Below are 13,768 nucleotides of genomic sequence, written 5' to 3'. Positions count from 1 at the left end.
GAAACTTCTCGCCGTCCCCAAAAGCGCGGCGGGCGCGATGCGCACAGGTGCTCGCGGGCAGCTGAGCCGGTGCAGACGTGCCTGCCCTTCGCAGAGTCAGCGGCAGGGCTGGGATCCCCGCTGCTCCCGCCCTTCTTTCCCTCCCGGGGTGCACGTCCGCCAGCCCCGGCCCGGATGAAAGGGGCCGCCCGACCCCCGGCTTTGTGTTGCTAATGAGGCGCGGTCACTGGCTGGGGTCCGGCTCCCAGAGGGCGGGTGAGAAGGGCGTCCCGCGGCGGGCGGGAGAAGGGCGCCCCACCCTTTGTTCCCGGACCGGTACCTCCTTCGCCCCGGGTCTGGGATTCTCCGAGCTGTCCGAACTGGGGGCGCTTTGGACCCGGAGTGGGGGTCTTCCCGCGGACCTCCGGTTCACAACTCTGCAAAGGCCCAGGACTGCCAGAGAAGGGACCCAGAGCGCAGGGGAGGGATGCGCCCCCTCTCGTGGCCGCATTGTTCCTTCTAGTCTGTGCAGTCTTACCCCACTTTCACCCCAGCCCCGACTCCTGAATTGCTGGGAAATTTTGCTCGTCGTCCTTCGTCTAGAGAATGGTCTCACGGATGACCTACACCCCCTCTCCCCGTCCCCAGCTTGACCTGCGGATATTTTTCTAGACCAGAGGGAGGCATGAGTTTATCACCTCGGTCAGGAGCCCCAGAGAAGACTGGAGAGGTGCACAGATTTCGTCTTGTGCTTGGAGACTTCCCCCAGTAACCGACCACTTTGATGCTGTCCCGGTGGCGGGCGTGGGGTGGTAGGCTGTGTGCGCGGGGATGCTGAGTTCCCATGTCCCCACCAGGGTTTCTGGGTTTGGGCGGCGCCAGAACAGGGAGAGTGCATCTGTCTGCCCCTCACCTCCCACTGAAGCCAGGGCGGCCCGGCGTCAGGGCACTCAAGGCCTTCAGACATGTGGAGAGGACATAGGCAGCCACGAACATGACCTTGTCTGTGCTTCCGGGCTCCAGTTTCTTCACTTGGAAAATGGGAATAGATGGAGACTTCCTAGTTATCCCAGCACTGTTTCTCTGAGAGATGGGTCATTTACTTAGAACAACGTTGTGCCACCTCTTCTGGGATGTTCTGAATGGCCTCAGAGCAGTCCAGGCCTAGCACCTGGCACCCTTTTAGGATCTTAGGCTATTGCTTTGAGCTCTTTTGCCCCACATTCAGAGAAACGCAGTGCAGAAAACCAAGTATGAGGCAGCAGATGGGATATCTTCAAACCCAATAGCTTCACTATAGACAGCTATAATACACCCTTCCACCACATCATAGTGAATATAGCCTTCCTTTTTGGGTAAAACATCACCTTTTTGTACTCTGTCCCACTTTAGTAAAATATCACTATTATTATATTTTAAGATACCGAGTTTTCCCCAGTATGTAGATAAAAAAGTTTTCCTTAAGGCTGTCTCATATTGACTTACTGATCCTGATAAACTTAAAAAATTTTTTTTAAGTTTATTTATTTATTTTGAGAGAGAGTGTGTGAATGGGGTAAGGGCAGAGAGAGAGGGAGAGAGATTTCCCAGCAGGCTCCACAAGGACACAGTGCAGAGCCTGATGCCGGGCTCGAACTCAACTATGAGATCATGACCTGAGCCAAAATCAAGAGTCGGATGCTTATCTGACTGAGCCCCCAGGTGCCCAAGATCCTGCTAAACTTTTTGGGACTAAACAGGTATTTTGGCTTTTGAAGAACTGTAGGAGCATCACATGCATTTTATTCTGAGTTTTCCTATGACAGCACAGGTGGATCAGTCCTAATTGCTGTGTTTCTGCATTGTCTAGGTGGCTTTATGTGTCAGTGCACAAAGCTTGTGAAGTCTTAATGCCTTGGGTATAATAGTGACTTAAAAGAGCCAGGCTGGCGGTTTTGTTCTCTCTGCCTGTGGGAATGTGTTTGTCTCCTAACTGTGCATTCTTCCACAAGTTAATAGTGGCCCCTGGTCCAGCAGGCTTACACTCAGGCTGGCCTCTTTTCTCCCACCACAATTCCTAGTTGGGAGTGACCTTCCCAACAGCTTTTACTTTGGTCCCACTAATCCTCTCCTTGGGTCATTTTCATTCCTTCTTGAATGAGCATGGAAGTCTCTGGACCATCTCTCAGATTCTACACTCTTTCCAACCTGATACATGGCTGCTTCCCTCCTGGACTTGCCTTTTGGTACACCTGATGGAGCCACCAGCTCTCCCCAACCCCTCTTGCCTACCTGTCTTGCAAGCCCACCTTTCCAGCCTGCTCCCTAACTTTTGTGCCAGCGTAAAGCTGCTGAAGCATACTTTCTCTGCTCCTAGGATGCCTTCCCCCTGGCCAAAGACTCAGCTCAGGTGATGCCACCGCTGGGAAGTCCTCCCTAAATGCCATTCCCCTTGGTTTGCTTTCTCATGCAGGTCCTTGCACTTTGGTTCCCACCAGACTACCATCTCAATATTTGTTCACATCTGTGTCTTAGGATGGTTTTCCTTAACTAGATACTTCATCTTAGTGGCCTCAAAGCCTGGAGCCCTGTAAATCTTGGCTGAGCCCAATTAGACTCTGCAGCCTTCCTGTTAAATCCTGTATTAAGTGATATATTTTAGGAAGTGGATTGGAGAGATGAGAGCACTGAGCCCCAGTGTCCTCTCCTCAGCACGCTTTTGCACATGCTGTTCCTGTCTGTGTTCCTTTTCTTTACCCCTCAGCGTCCCTTCTCTGCTCGAGCAGCACTTCCTGCAGGAAGCCTTCCCTGCCCCCACCTCCCTGCATCAGTTCTTCCAGAAGTTGCTCTGTCAGAGGCTGGCCAGTGAATACTGGTGAACAGTGACTTGGGCATTTGATTCATGTCTGAGTCCCCTACCAGATAGTGGTGTTTAGCCCGTAGATGTTGGTCTCAGTTATGAGGTTGCTTACAGTCTAGTTGGGGCCATGCAGACATACAAGAAGGGTCGATTGTGTGTGAGGCAAACAGGAGACAGTTTCCTGTGGGTCTAGGTCACATGGAACCTGAGAAGGGGACACCAGGGTGGAAAAATGAGCCCTGAAGGAGGGGCAGGATCTGGGTGCTTACCGAGGAACTGAGCAAATGACCCCCTTGATCTCCATGGAGCATTTGTTCCACGAACTCTTGCCCCTGCAGGAATGTGTATTTTCCCAGGACTTGCAAGGTAGACCGCAGCCAGCTGACCCACAGGAGCTCTGCTAACACACCTCTCTGAGGAGCCGGCCTGGTTTAAGTGGTCAGATTTCACAACCTCCCCATTATTAGTGGGACAATTAAGGGGCTGATACCATCTTGAACACAGCTCAGTGTTTTAGAAATGAGTTGTGGGCACACTTCCTCAACTGCTTAAAAAAAAAAAAAAAATCTCTTAGGGCCCTTGCCAGGTAAACTATTGGAGTAATAAATAGTTTTCCCAAAGAAGTAACAATTTCTAAAACTTCCTGAGGGGCTAGCATCCTCATTTACACTGGACCTTAACTCTTGTTTCTTGATAGTGGAATGATTGTGTTTGTGATGGGTAACTTTATGTCAATCAGTTGCTTTGAGGTCCCCCCCCCCCCCCGCTCCCCTGTCTTGCTGGTTGTTTGAAAAGCATTTATGGAACAAAGAATTAGGCATCAGCTTCCACAGGTTTTTATTTAGTGGTATTCTCTGCAGTGGAGAAGGAGGGAACAAGAATGCCTTCCTGGCTAGGTGAGGTACATCTTCTCTGGTCTTTTATCTCTGAAACAAATGTCTAGCCTGCAAAAAGCCTGCTCCTTCAGGAATTCAGGAAGCCAGAATGCTGGCATCGTCTTTACGATGAAGTGCAAGTTTCCCATTTAAGGCAAATAACTTCATTTCGAAAGGTAGGAAGGAATAGGGTGGTACTTGGAAAAGAAGTTCCAGCTGGTTAAAATTTAGGTCCTGATAAAAGTCCAATCCAAGAACTCTCCTTGGCTGTGGGCCCAGGCATGTTTATTTGATTCTGAATTGGATGCGTTTTCATTCACTTGCAGCTCATGGCTCCCCAGCCTGCATCTGGTCGGCCTGTCTTGCGGCCATGTCTTCCATGTTGTACATGCTCTTGTGTCTCTTACAGAATTCTTCGTTAAAAATGACTCAGCCCTGGTTGACACATTTTTCAGAGAGACGTTTTTATAAGAACTGCAATGCTTCCCTCTGGCTTGTCTTGCCATGTTAATTGGGAATTCTGTCAGCCCAAGTCCACCTTTCTTGAACCGCCCTCCCTTGTCTCCCCTCCCCCATCCATCCCTCCGACCCCCAGAGCCCCTGCAGTGCCTGGGGCATTGTGCTAGTTATTAACAAGGGGATACAGCTGGGTGGATGAGAACAGCAAGTAAGTACCGGCTGTGGACCCTTTCCCGCTGAACACAATTTCTCAAAGTGAAGTCCGGGAGCTTCCACTATCAGGATTGCCTTGGGAGCTTGTTAAAAGGCAGATTCAAAGATAATGCCTCCAGAATGGGAGTGGGATGGGGGTTCAGTTCTTCTGATGCACTCTCAATGATGAGAGCCATTGCTTTCAGAAGACCAGGCTTCCCCAGGCCAGATGAGGGAGAGAGAAGCCACATTCTAAACATTTAAAATCAGTTTGACTTTAAAGTACTTCTCTGGACTTAGAGAGGAAGTGGAGACTGTCAGAGCCCCCGACGAGTGAGAAGGGTCAGGCTGGCTAAGGGGATCCTGGGGAGGCAGCTGGGCAGGTCACCCTGGTTTGGGTGGGTGCCTTTAGCCTGGGGTTGAAGGGGAGGTCACGAGTGAAGGGGACCCTGACTTCCATGGGTTCCTCCCCAGAACAGCTGGGCTTGTCTGGAAAACAATCTTAGGAAAGAGTAGGGTAGGATCCAAATCGTATTCTCTGCAGTTCAAACCTTACAGCGTCCCTACAAAGGAAAGAACTGCTAATGCTTTCCTAAGTCTTTATTTTGAGTATTTTTCATGCTTCATTTGGCCTAAAATGTGTGTGTGTGTGTGTGTGTGTGTGTTTAAGCTTTTAGACCCTCTTTTCCCCTTATTGGTCCCTGAGCTTTTCACACACCATGCCCAGCAGATGTCTGCTGCTGCTGGGGCCACCCCATCAGCAATTAATTGTACCTTTTCGTTTCTTACTGCCTTTACCTCTGATGGATGAGTTTTTAGGCTTCAGGAAGCTCGCCACCCCCCCCCCCAACTCCTCAGTTTATAAGAGTATGGGCGGAGAGGCAAGGGCTCCGGTACCCCTAGAAGCTTGACAGGCTCGGGTGGAGGACAGTGCCCTCGCAGGAGACCTCTGTCCTGCACCCTACCCTGGTAGCTGAGACCTTTTCTGTTTCACATCTCCCCCAGATTTGGAGGTTCCCCTGCCCCTCAGCAGGCTCAGGGGGCCTGTCTGTGCTGGTGCCACGGGCCCCATCTCCCAGCAGCCTGACTTGCTCGTCCTGTGGGAGGCAATGTCCTCCTGGGCAGTGTTTGTCTTGGCTGCTGGGACATTCTGAATGGTCCTGACACACGATTAGGTGACTGATGGCCCCACAACACATTGTCTCCTCCAGGGCCCCGGGGCCTTTGAAGCTCTTCCCTGTGGGAAGTAAAGAGACTATTTGCTCTATTAAAATGCCTTGGTATTTCCTCTGTTTAACCACAGGCCACTTCCTCTCTGCCACTCTAAACCCGGCAGGGCCACCGGCTGATTGAAAAGACACAAACCCAGGAGTGAGCACATCCTATTGAAACAGATAGTCTTACTGCAGATTAAAGCCGGGGCACATCTCTAAGAAGAAACCAAACCTAAGGGGGAAATGCTAGAGAAGCTCCTTATCTTGCTGGAAATGTAGCTTGTTGACACAATTCGCACTTCAAGTTCTGAGTACAGAATAGGGTACTTTTTGGTTTGTTTGTTTGTTTTTAAGAAGGGAAGCCAAAATTGTAACCAAATCAAAGAGTTTTTATCTAGTGTGGCAGGTTACAGGCATACAGTCAAGTGGATTTCTCGTTGTGTGAGTTGGAAACTCTTCATTATCTGGGAAGAGCATGATGTCTTCATAGAAAACCATGCCAGGCTTATTCTCTACTTGCAGATTCTGTCTGCTGGTTTCATGTGCTCAGAAGTCAAAGTAAGAAGTTTGTAGCTGAATAATACCAAAAAAGCCTCTGGAGAGACTGTCCCTCAACTTTTCCCAAGCAGTTTCTTGAGAAAGTTTAATAACACCAGGCGTGAAACTAAAAATTACCTAAGTAACAAAGACAGAAGATTTAAACCCTGTCTATACCCTGTCTTTGTGAGGGGCCTAACTAAGGAATAACTAGCTAGTTTCTAATGGAGACTATTATTTTAACATTTGCAACTCCATTGTTCAAAGCATCTGTGATAAAAACGGCTTCTCTTTTCTTTGGTTCCTTGTTTGGAAATGTTGGGGGAAGGTGGATGTAGCTAATTAAGGCTACAACATTTAAAGGGGGGACTTAATAGGTACCAGCTGTCCTCAACAAATCACTGGGTGGATGACAAAATAAAGATGTGATGTGAACACACATGTAATTCTCTTCTAAAACGGAAGTTGGCCTATAAATTGTCTGATTTAATAGCATGAATGGAAACTAACTCCATTAAAAAACTACTGTGTGCTTTTAAGAAGCATTTATTTTATAGTAAACCTAACGGTAAAATGTCTTATTTGCATAAGGCTGGTAACTTAAGAGTTGAAAGGGCAGTAGACTGCAAGTATCGGAAATTTTATAAATTGTAATTTTACTGTATGTTCCTTCATTCCAAACCTGAACTAATAGACATTAATCATGAGGCTTTTTTAATTAAAATTACTACATTGTAGGAAATCTTGCTTGAACTTATCAGAGATGTCCTACAAAACCGAAGCAGCAACTTTGAAAGGGAATGGAAATTGATAGCATTAATTAAATGTTTGAGTGGATATTTACATTTCACACATTAAATGAATACTTCAAATGAATCCTTTTGCAATCGCAAGGGATTAGGCTTTAAATATAACCTTTTTTAGATTTAAAAAGTACTTCATTCCCTTAAAAACTAGGAGTTTTTCCAAGTGTTCTCATTTGTCAGTTTTTTTTTTTCATTTCTCAGTTTTGTAGATTCCCCCCCCCCCCCCGCCCCCCAGTGAATGGTCACCCTTTAAAAAATGCTGGCTGTGGCCCCAGACTTCTGTTCTGAGATGGGGATAGAGGGAAGGTTTCCTTGGAACGAAGTACATTTTCCTGAGACAGGCCATATGGTTTAAAAACCCTTTCTCTGTGATTTTATTCTGTCCAGGTGATTTCTGGTTTTTCCTCTCCTGAAATGCCCCCCCAATCCCCCCGCCTTTCATCAGAGGAAAATGCAATGCAATCCAGACCAATGCAGGAGCGTTCAGCCCTAGCAAGTGTGGTCCCTGCTAAGTGACAGTTTATCTCTGCCTTCCTCTCAAGGTCGCTCTGGCTAGGACACAAGCATTCACATGGTTAGGAGTTATTGTAACTGCTCAATATCTGAGGTTCAAGAAGACTTACATGGAGTGAGGAGGCAAGACAGGGTTTTTTTGAGTAGCTACTCTGTGTCAAGTCTCAGTGTGGTTCTGTAGTTACTTATGTTTTCCAGGGCAAGGACAAAGATGGTAGGACCAGGTCAGGTCCCCGTGTCTGCAGTGGCTCCCCACCCAGCTGAGGCTGCAAGAAAAAGGCACTGGGGCCTAGAGACGGGGAGGTGCAGGAAGGATTCCAAGGTACAGGGAACTCTCTGCACCTCCCCACTCCTCCCAGAGAAACATGAACCACAGTTTCTGCTGCTTCTCATCCTAGAACATTCCAGCTTATGCAGTTGCCAGTGTGAGAAGCTGGGTAATGATGTGCCAGTGCCCGAGGCACTGCTTGGCACCCACCTTTGGAAATCTGGCTTTTTAGCCCGTGTAACTCTGGTCTCTTGCTCTGCCTCAGTTTCCCCTGCTTTGGAAGAGGCTCACCTTTCTGAGGCTTCGCCACACTGTGTTTTCCTCCTTCAGCCTCCCCATGTGAACATCACCTGTGCCAGAAAGCATGCATTTAGTAAAGTCAGACCCACCCCATCATGCCTCCAGATTTAGTAAGAATGCATCCAGCCTTTTGCAGTGATGCATTGAAGAAAAAGTGGAAACTTGATTTGTTTATGAAGAAGAAACTTCATTTGGATGGTTCAGAGGAGGTTTAGAAGAAGGGATTGGATGGCCGAAGGAGGCAGGCCCTGTCTGTGAGTACATCCAGGAGGTGGGGGGATCCTTTGAAAGGAAAGTGTGGCTGAAAGAAAGAAGTGGCAAAGCTGGGGGATGGGGTGGGGACAGGATTATGTGGTGCCTTGAATTTTGCCTGTGTGCACCTGTCAAGAATGATGAGGCTTGGCAGGTTTCTCCAGCAGATGAGTGGTTTGATAAGAGTGACCCTCAGTGACCATTTCTTTATTCAGTGAGTATTTGGTGTTTTCTATGAACTGCAACTGGTTTCTGGAGCATAGAGACAAGTAGAACAACAATACCAACCTGACCACCCTGTTTAAAATAGCAACCTGCCCTCTTTTCCTTACTTTGCTTTTCTCCACAGAACTTTTCACAATGAGACACACATGGTGTTTTCTGTCTGTCTCCCCCACCTCGGGGTCAGCTGCATGAGGGCTGGGCCCGTATCTGTTTTGTTCCGTGCTGCAGCAGGAGATCAGTGGCCGGCACATCGCAGGTTCCTCCTGCTTGTTCCTTGAATGACCAAGTGCTCTTCAGGAAATTAAAATCAGCCAGGAGAGTGATGGTGGCACAAGCGGATGACCTCAGGCGGTCTCTCTGACCGGTGGCACAGAAGGCGAGCAATTGTCATACAGATTTCCTCGGAAGTTCTGTAGTTTCTTTTCCTCAACATTAGTGCATCATGTGGCATTAGGTGCTGAGAGTTAGCATAAAATATGCTCCACTTATTCACATCATGGATTATTGGCACCATGTGCCCATCCTGGCCAATTGCTGGGCTGCCGGATGACTGAGGTGGCGATCGGGCCGGTATTGGACGGGGATCCCACTTTGTAAAGTGTTGGTTGCCTCCAGAGAGGATGTTTGGACCGCACAGTTTACACTGCACTGTGGATTAAAAAAAAAAAAAAAAGTAAAAAGTTACCACCCAGTGCTAACGACACATCCTGGTTTTGGACTTTATGAAATGACGTGAATGAAATGTTTCTCACTCCCAGGCAGCAGCCCCCAGCTGGTATGAAAACCCTGTCTTTTTAACAGAGGTACAGGTCTCTTTCTGTTTCATCCCCTCTGGTTGTGAACACGTTTCATTTTCTGAAGTCACCAGACGGTCCATCCAGAATCAAAGATGCTCTTTGCCTTCTTTCCAGGGCTGTGGGTTTGCCGGCCAGCTGTGGTAATGAGTTTTTGCTCTGCTTTGATTTTCATGGCTTGCCTCCCTGTGGGAGGAACTAGATATTTCTGATCTTACCTCTGCTCATATTCAGATCCAGCCAAGCAGTCAGTGACTTCCCGGGCTTTTTTGTGGGAGACTGTGGGAAAGGTCCTGGTTGGCTGGCTATGAATTAATGAAATCCTTAGAAGGCTTCACTAAAGATAGCTCCTGTGGCTTAAAAAAATAGCATTGCCTTTTTAATTTGAGAAAGAGGTCATGGAGTTTTACTGAAATTAAGCAGAGAAAATGTAACATCTGGTTGTGCTGCCCCAAGGCTGCTTCGGGGCGGCGGGAGGGAGCCGTGCTTTGGTTCCCAGTGTCTGACTCGCCCAAGGTGACAGTCACCCAGGTCCCTCATAAGGCTGCCTCTCTCATTGTTCTGCCTGGGTTTTGAAGTCCTTAGCAGACAGAAATTCTACCCCCACATCTTTTCACTTGAGCACATTTCCCATTTACTGAGCTTTCTTCTTTTTTACTTAAAGGGTCACACTTTTTTTTTTTTTTTTTAAGTGCATAGTTTTGGAGTTGGTCAAGACGAGTGTAATTATTGCTTTTATCTCATTAAAGAAAGATGAGGGTGGATAATGGGAGAGACTTTGGAAGGAAAGTGGGGGGTTTTAAAGAGCTGTTCTAAGAAGTTTTTAAATTAGTAGGCTTTCTGACATGAGCAGAAAGAGAATGATAAATTGCAGGAGAGTTTTAGGGAAAGGCATAAAACAGATTTTGAAGGACCTGTGACTTTTTTAAAAGTAGAAACATGAACGTCTTGAATGTCTTAAATGTCTGCTGTGTGCACATCTCCACCCCCCTTGCCCAGTGAAGTGACTAATAAGTCATGTTATGATGTTTTTAAATTTTTATCTTTATTCTGGATCTATGCTGTGTGACGACTTTATGTAATTTTCCTATAAAAAACATTAGTAATATTTTGGGCATATATTTTCTGAAACTAAACAGGAAGATTAAATTGTTGCTGTGTAGGTGGGCCAGTCACTGGTGCCTGGGCTTCTCTTTACTTTCCCTCCTGTATTTTGAATTCTGAAAATTTTCAAGCCTATAGAAAGGTTGAAAGCATGGTAAAATGAACACCTATTTCCCCTTTGCCTAGACTCACTAGTTCCTTGCCACACGTCCCTCAGTAGTCTTACATAGAGTCCTTCGTGATTTCTTTCTGAATCACATTCAAGATTCAGACAAGGATCATTCATTGCTTTTACATAGACACAGACATCCTGTCTCCTTTAATTGAGGACAGTCCTTTCACCTATTTCTTTGGTCCTTTGTAACACACACATTCTGAAGGGTCAGGGTTACTTGTGGTGTAGACAGTCCCAGTTAGATTTCTGATTGTTTCCTCACGATTAGGGTCAAGTTAAATATTTTGGCAAGATCCCTGTAAAGGTGATATGGGGACGTTGATATGTTACATATCAATAGGTTACAAATATGGGTGGAGTTGCAGTGATGAGCAAACTTTGGTTTTTCTACTTGAAATTGTTGCCCACAGAGACCTTTCCAATGGTTTAACGCAGTTCAGTCTTGTATTGTCTTTTTTTTTTTTTTTTTTTAATTTTTTTTTCAACGTTTTTTATTTATTTTTGGGACAGAGAGAGACAGAGCATGAACGGGGGAGGGGCAGAGAGAGAGGGAGACACAGAATCGGAAACAGGCTCCAGGCTCCGAGCCATCAGCCCAGAGCCTGACGCGGGGCTCGAACTCACGGACCGCGAGATCGTGACCTGGCTGAAGTCGGACGCTTAACCGACTGCGCCACCCAGGCGCCCCTTGTATTGTCTTTTTTAAAAAAGCGATGCCGGGGCACCTGGGTGGCTCAGTCGGTGAAGCGGCTGACTTCAACTCAGGTCATGATTTCCCGGTTCCCGAGTTCCAGCCCCGCATTGGGCTCTATGCTGACAGCTCAGAGCCTGGAGCCTGCTTCAAATTCTGTGTGTGTGTGTGTGTGTGTCTCTCTCTCTGCCCCTCCCCCACTGGCTCGTTCTCTGTTTCTCAAAAAAGATGAATAAACTTAAAAAAAATTTAAAAAACAATAAAAAGCTGGTGCTTTACATTAAGGCTTCCCTTTTACTTTGCTGAGAGTCCAAAATGCAGGGTGTCATGTAATCTCTTTGCTTAAAGACTATTTGAAATCAACTGTGCTCTCAGGAGTGTGGTGTCTGGGGAATGTTTAAGGCTTTTGCTATTCACACAGGCTTGTTGCAAACAGTTGTAGATATCGCCCTCAGCGACTGGGAACTGAGTTCCTATTAAAACCTCTATTTGGCTCAGGCAGGTTTACGGTTGAATGCATCCTCACACCAAAATTCAGCCATTACTTTCCTTTGTGCTAAGAAAACATTGAACTTTATTTCCAGTAAAGGTCACTTCACTCAAAACATGTCCTCAAAGTCAGTTTCCAGCCCTTTGGTTCTGTGATTGCCTAGTGTCTAAATTATTTTATTAGAGTCCCTCACAGACCGTTACATCAGTTTAATGTGAATTACTATCTTCTCCCTAATTACACGGCTTTTCTTTCTTTCCTTTGTCCTTACCCCAGATGTCAGGGCGTGTAAAGTAAAAGACGTGTAAAGTTAATATTGATTATTTTTCAAAGTAAGTTAAAACGTCAGAAAGTGACCAGTTGTTATTCTTACAGGGTACCAGGAAAGCGGCAGAGACAAACCCTCCATCTTTTATTCATAAGTCCGGGGAGACGGGGAGGGCGCAGGCGGGCCTGTGTGCCCGGCGTTTGTTCAGCTTTCAGGACCGGGCCTCCTCCCCTGCTGGCCGTGAAATGTCATGCCGAGTTGTAATAGTGGGACATTCAGCATGCAGAGAATGGGCCGCAGAGGTTCAACTTTGCTTTTCATTTTCTTTTCTGGCACCAGGTCCCTAGTCCCCTCCTTGGCCTGACAGTAAAAGGCCAGAAAGCAGCAGTCTGGAGGCTGGCAGGGATGCGGTGCAGCCCAGCCCAGCCCAGGGCCGGCTCCTGTGCTGGAATGCGCTGGACACAAAGGCCCGGCCAGGGTGTGCCTCAGGAGGGGGTGGCGGTTTGCCTTTGCTGAGGCTAGTGGGCTGTGGTCACAGGGGAGAGTGTTCTTGTTTCCATGGCTGTGCTGCCTCTGGTTTCGGTGGGAGAGGGGGTGCAGAGTGCTTCTGATTTTCAGAAATCACTCGGGGCTCACCATTTCTGTGCAGAGGGAGGCACTGGGGCAGAGAGCTGAGGCCGCGAGACTCCTAGGGCTCAGACCCGTACTTTGGATAAAGAGAAATCAGGCAGCATTTGCTAATAAGCAGGCCTAGAATTTGATTTAGAGCAATAGTTCTCAATTGGGGGTGATTTGGAGAATCCCTGGAGACATTTTGGTTGTCACAATGGGGAAGAGGTTTTGCTACTGGCTTTTTGTGGGTAGGGGCCAGGGATGCTGGCCAAACACCCTGAAATGCACAGGCCAGCCCTCCCCAGTAAAAACTTACCCAGCCCAAGGTGTCAGTAGTGCTGAGGTTGACAGACCCTGATTTAGGGGTCCCATTTTAGCATTTGAATTTCTCAGCTCACTTAGCCTTATAACACTTTTCAACTTCCTTTCTATTTAACAGAAGCTGCTGGTTCTATAAATCTGCATTCAGGATGAATTTCTATTAAACTCTCCAAGACATATGATTTAACTATTGTGGTGCTCCTGGAAAGATATGCCCTGAATGCAACTACTATTTTAAATGCAAAAGACGATTTTTTTTTTTTTTGCCATAATTTGATCAAAGTAGCATAACCTGTGCCTCTGTTTTTGTTACTCACTGATGGTCTGTGGATAACATTACATTTTTTCAGCATGAAACCCAACACTTCAAATCCCTAAAGCAGTCTCAAATTTATGGTTAATAAAAGCATTTATTGTACTGGATGTCATCTGTTATATCACTCTGGGGCTAGAAACTGGCAAGCAGTGGACAGGAAATATTTTCATTTCAAATCGCTTCAATCTTATGGTCTAGGGGCAAAAGTGTCTGATTTCAGGAAAGCCACGGTGAATAGCATAGTAATGAATGCATTTTTAGTTGATTAAGCAGGCATTCTCTCCCTTTCAAACAGTCTTCTCTCTTTGGCTTGGTGGGGCTAAATAAACATGCGATGTTAAGTGATAGCATTTCTTGTGTTGGCCATGCTTTTCCTTTGATCATCTTAAACTTTTCAAAGTGTTTTCCAGGAATCCTCAGCAGAGCTGAGGCAAGCTGGACAGAGTGGCTACACTCAAGTGTTGACCCTCTTTGTAATAATTGTTTACTTTCTGAGCAGAGGACGTTTTCTGGGATGATGTTGACTCTTCCGAATTCC

The 13,768-nt window shown here is 46.8% G+C and overlaps 1 protein-coding gene across 2 annotated transcripts in view; it reads left to right on the top strand.

The window, feature by feature from the left end:
- IL17RD (interleukin 17 receptor D) overlaps nucleotides 1-13,768 on the top strand; it is a 71,405-nt gene that overhangs the window by 172 nt on the left and 57,465 nt on the right. The window lies entirely within an intron of this gene.

The sequence above is a fragment of the Panthera tigris genome, chromosome A2, assembly GCF_018350195.1.
Source record: "Panthera tigris isolate Pti1 chromosome A2, P.tigris_Pti1_mat1.1, whole genome shotgun sequence".
NCBI classification, from domain to species: Eukaryota; Metazoa; Chordata; class Mammalia; order Carnivora; family Felidae; genus Panthera; species Panthera tigris.
The sequence above is the reverse complement of the archived record's forward strand: the minus strand, read 5'-3'. Positions and strand labels throughout refer to the sequence as shown.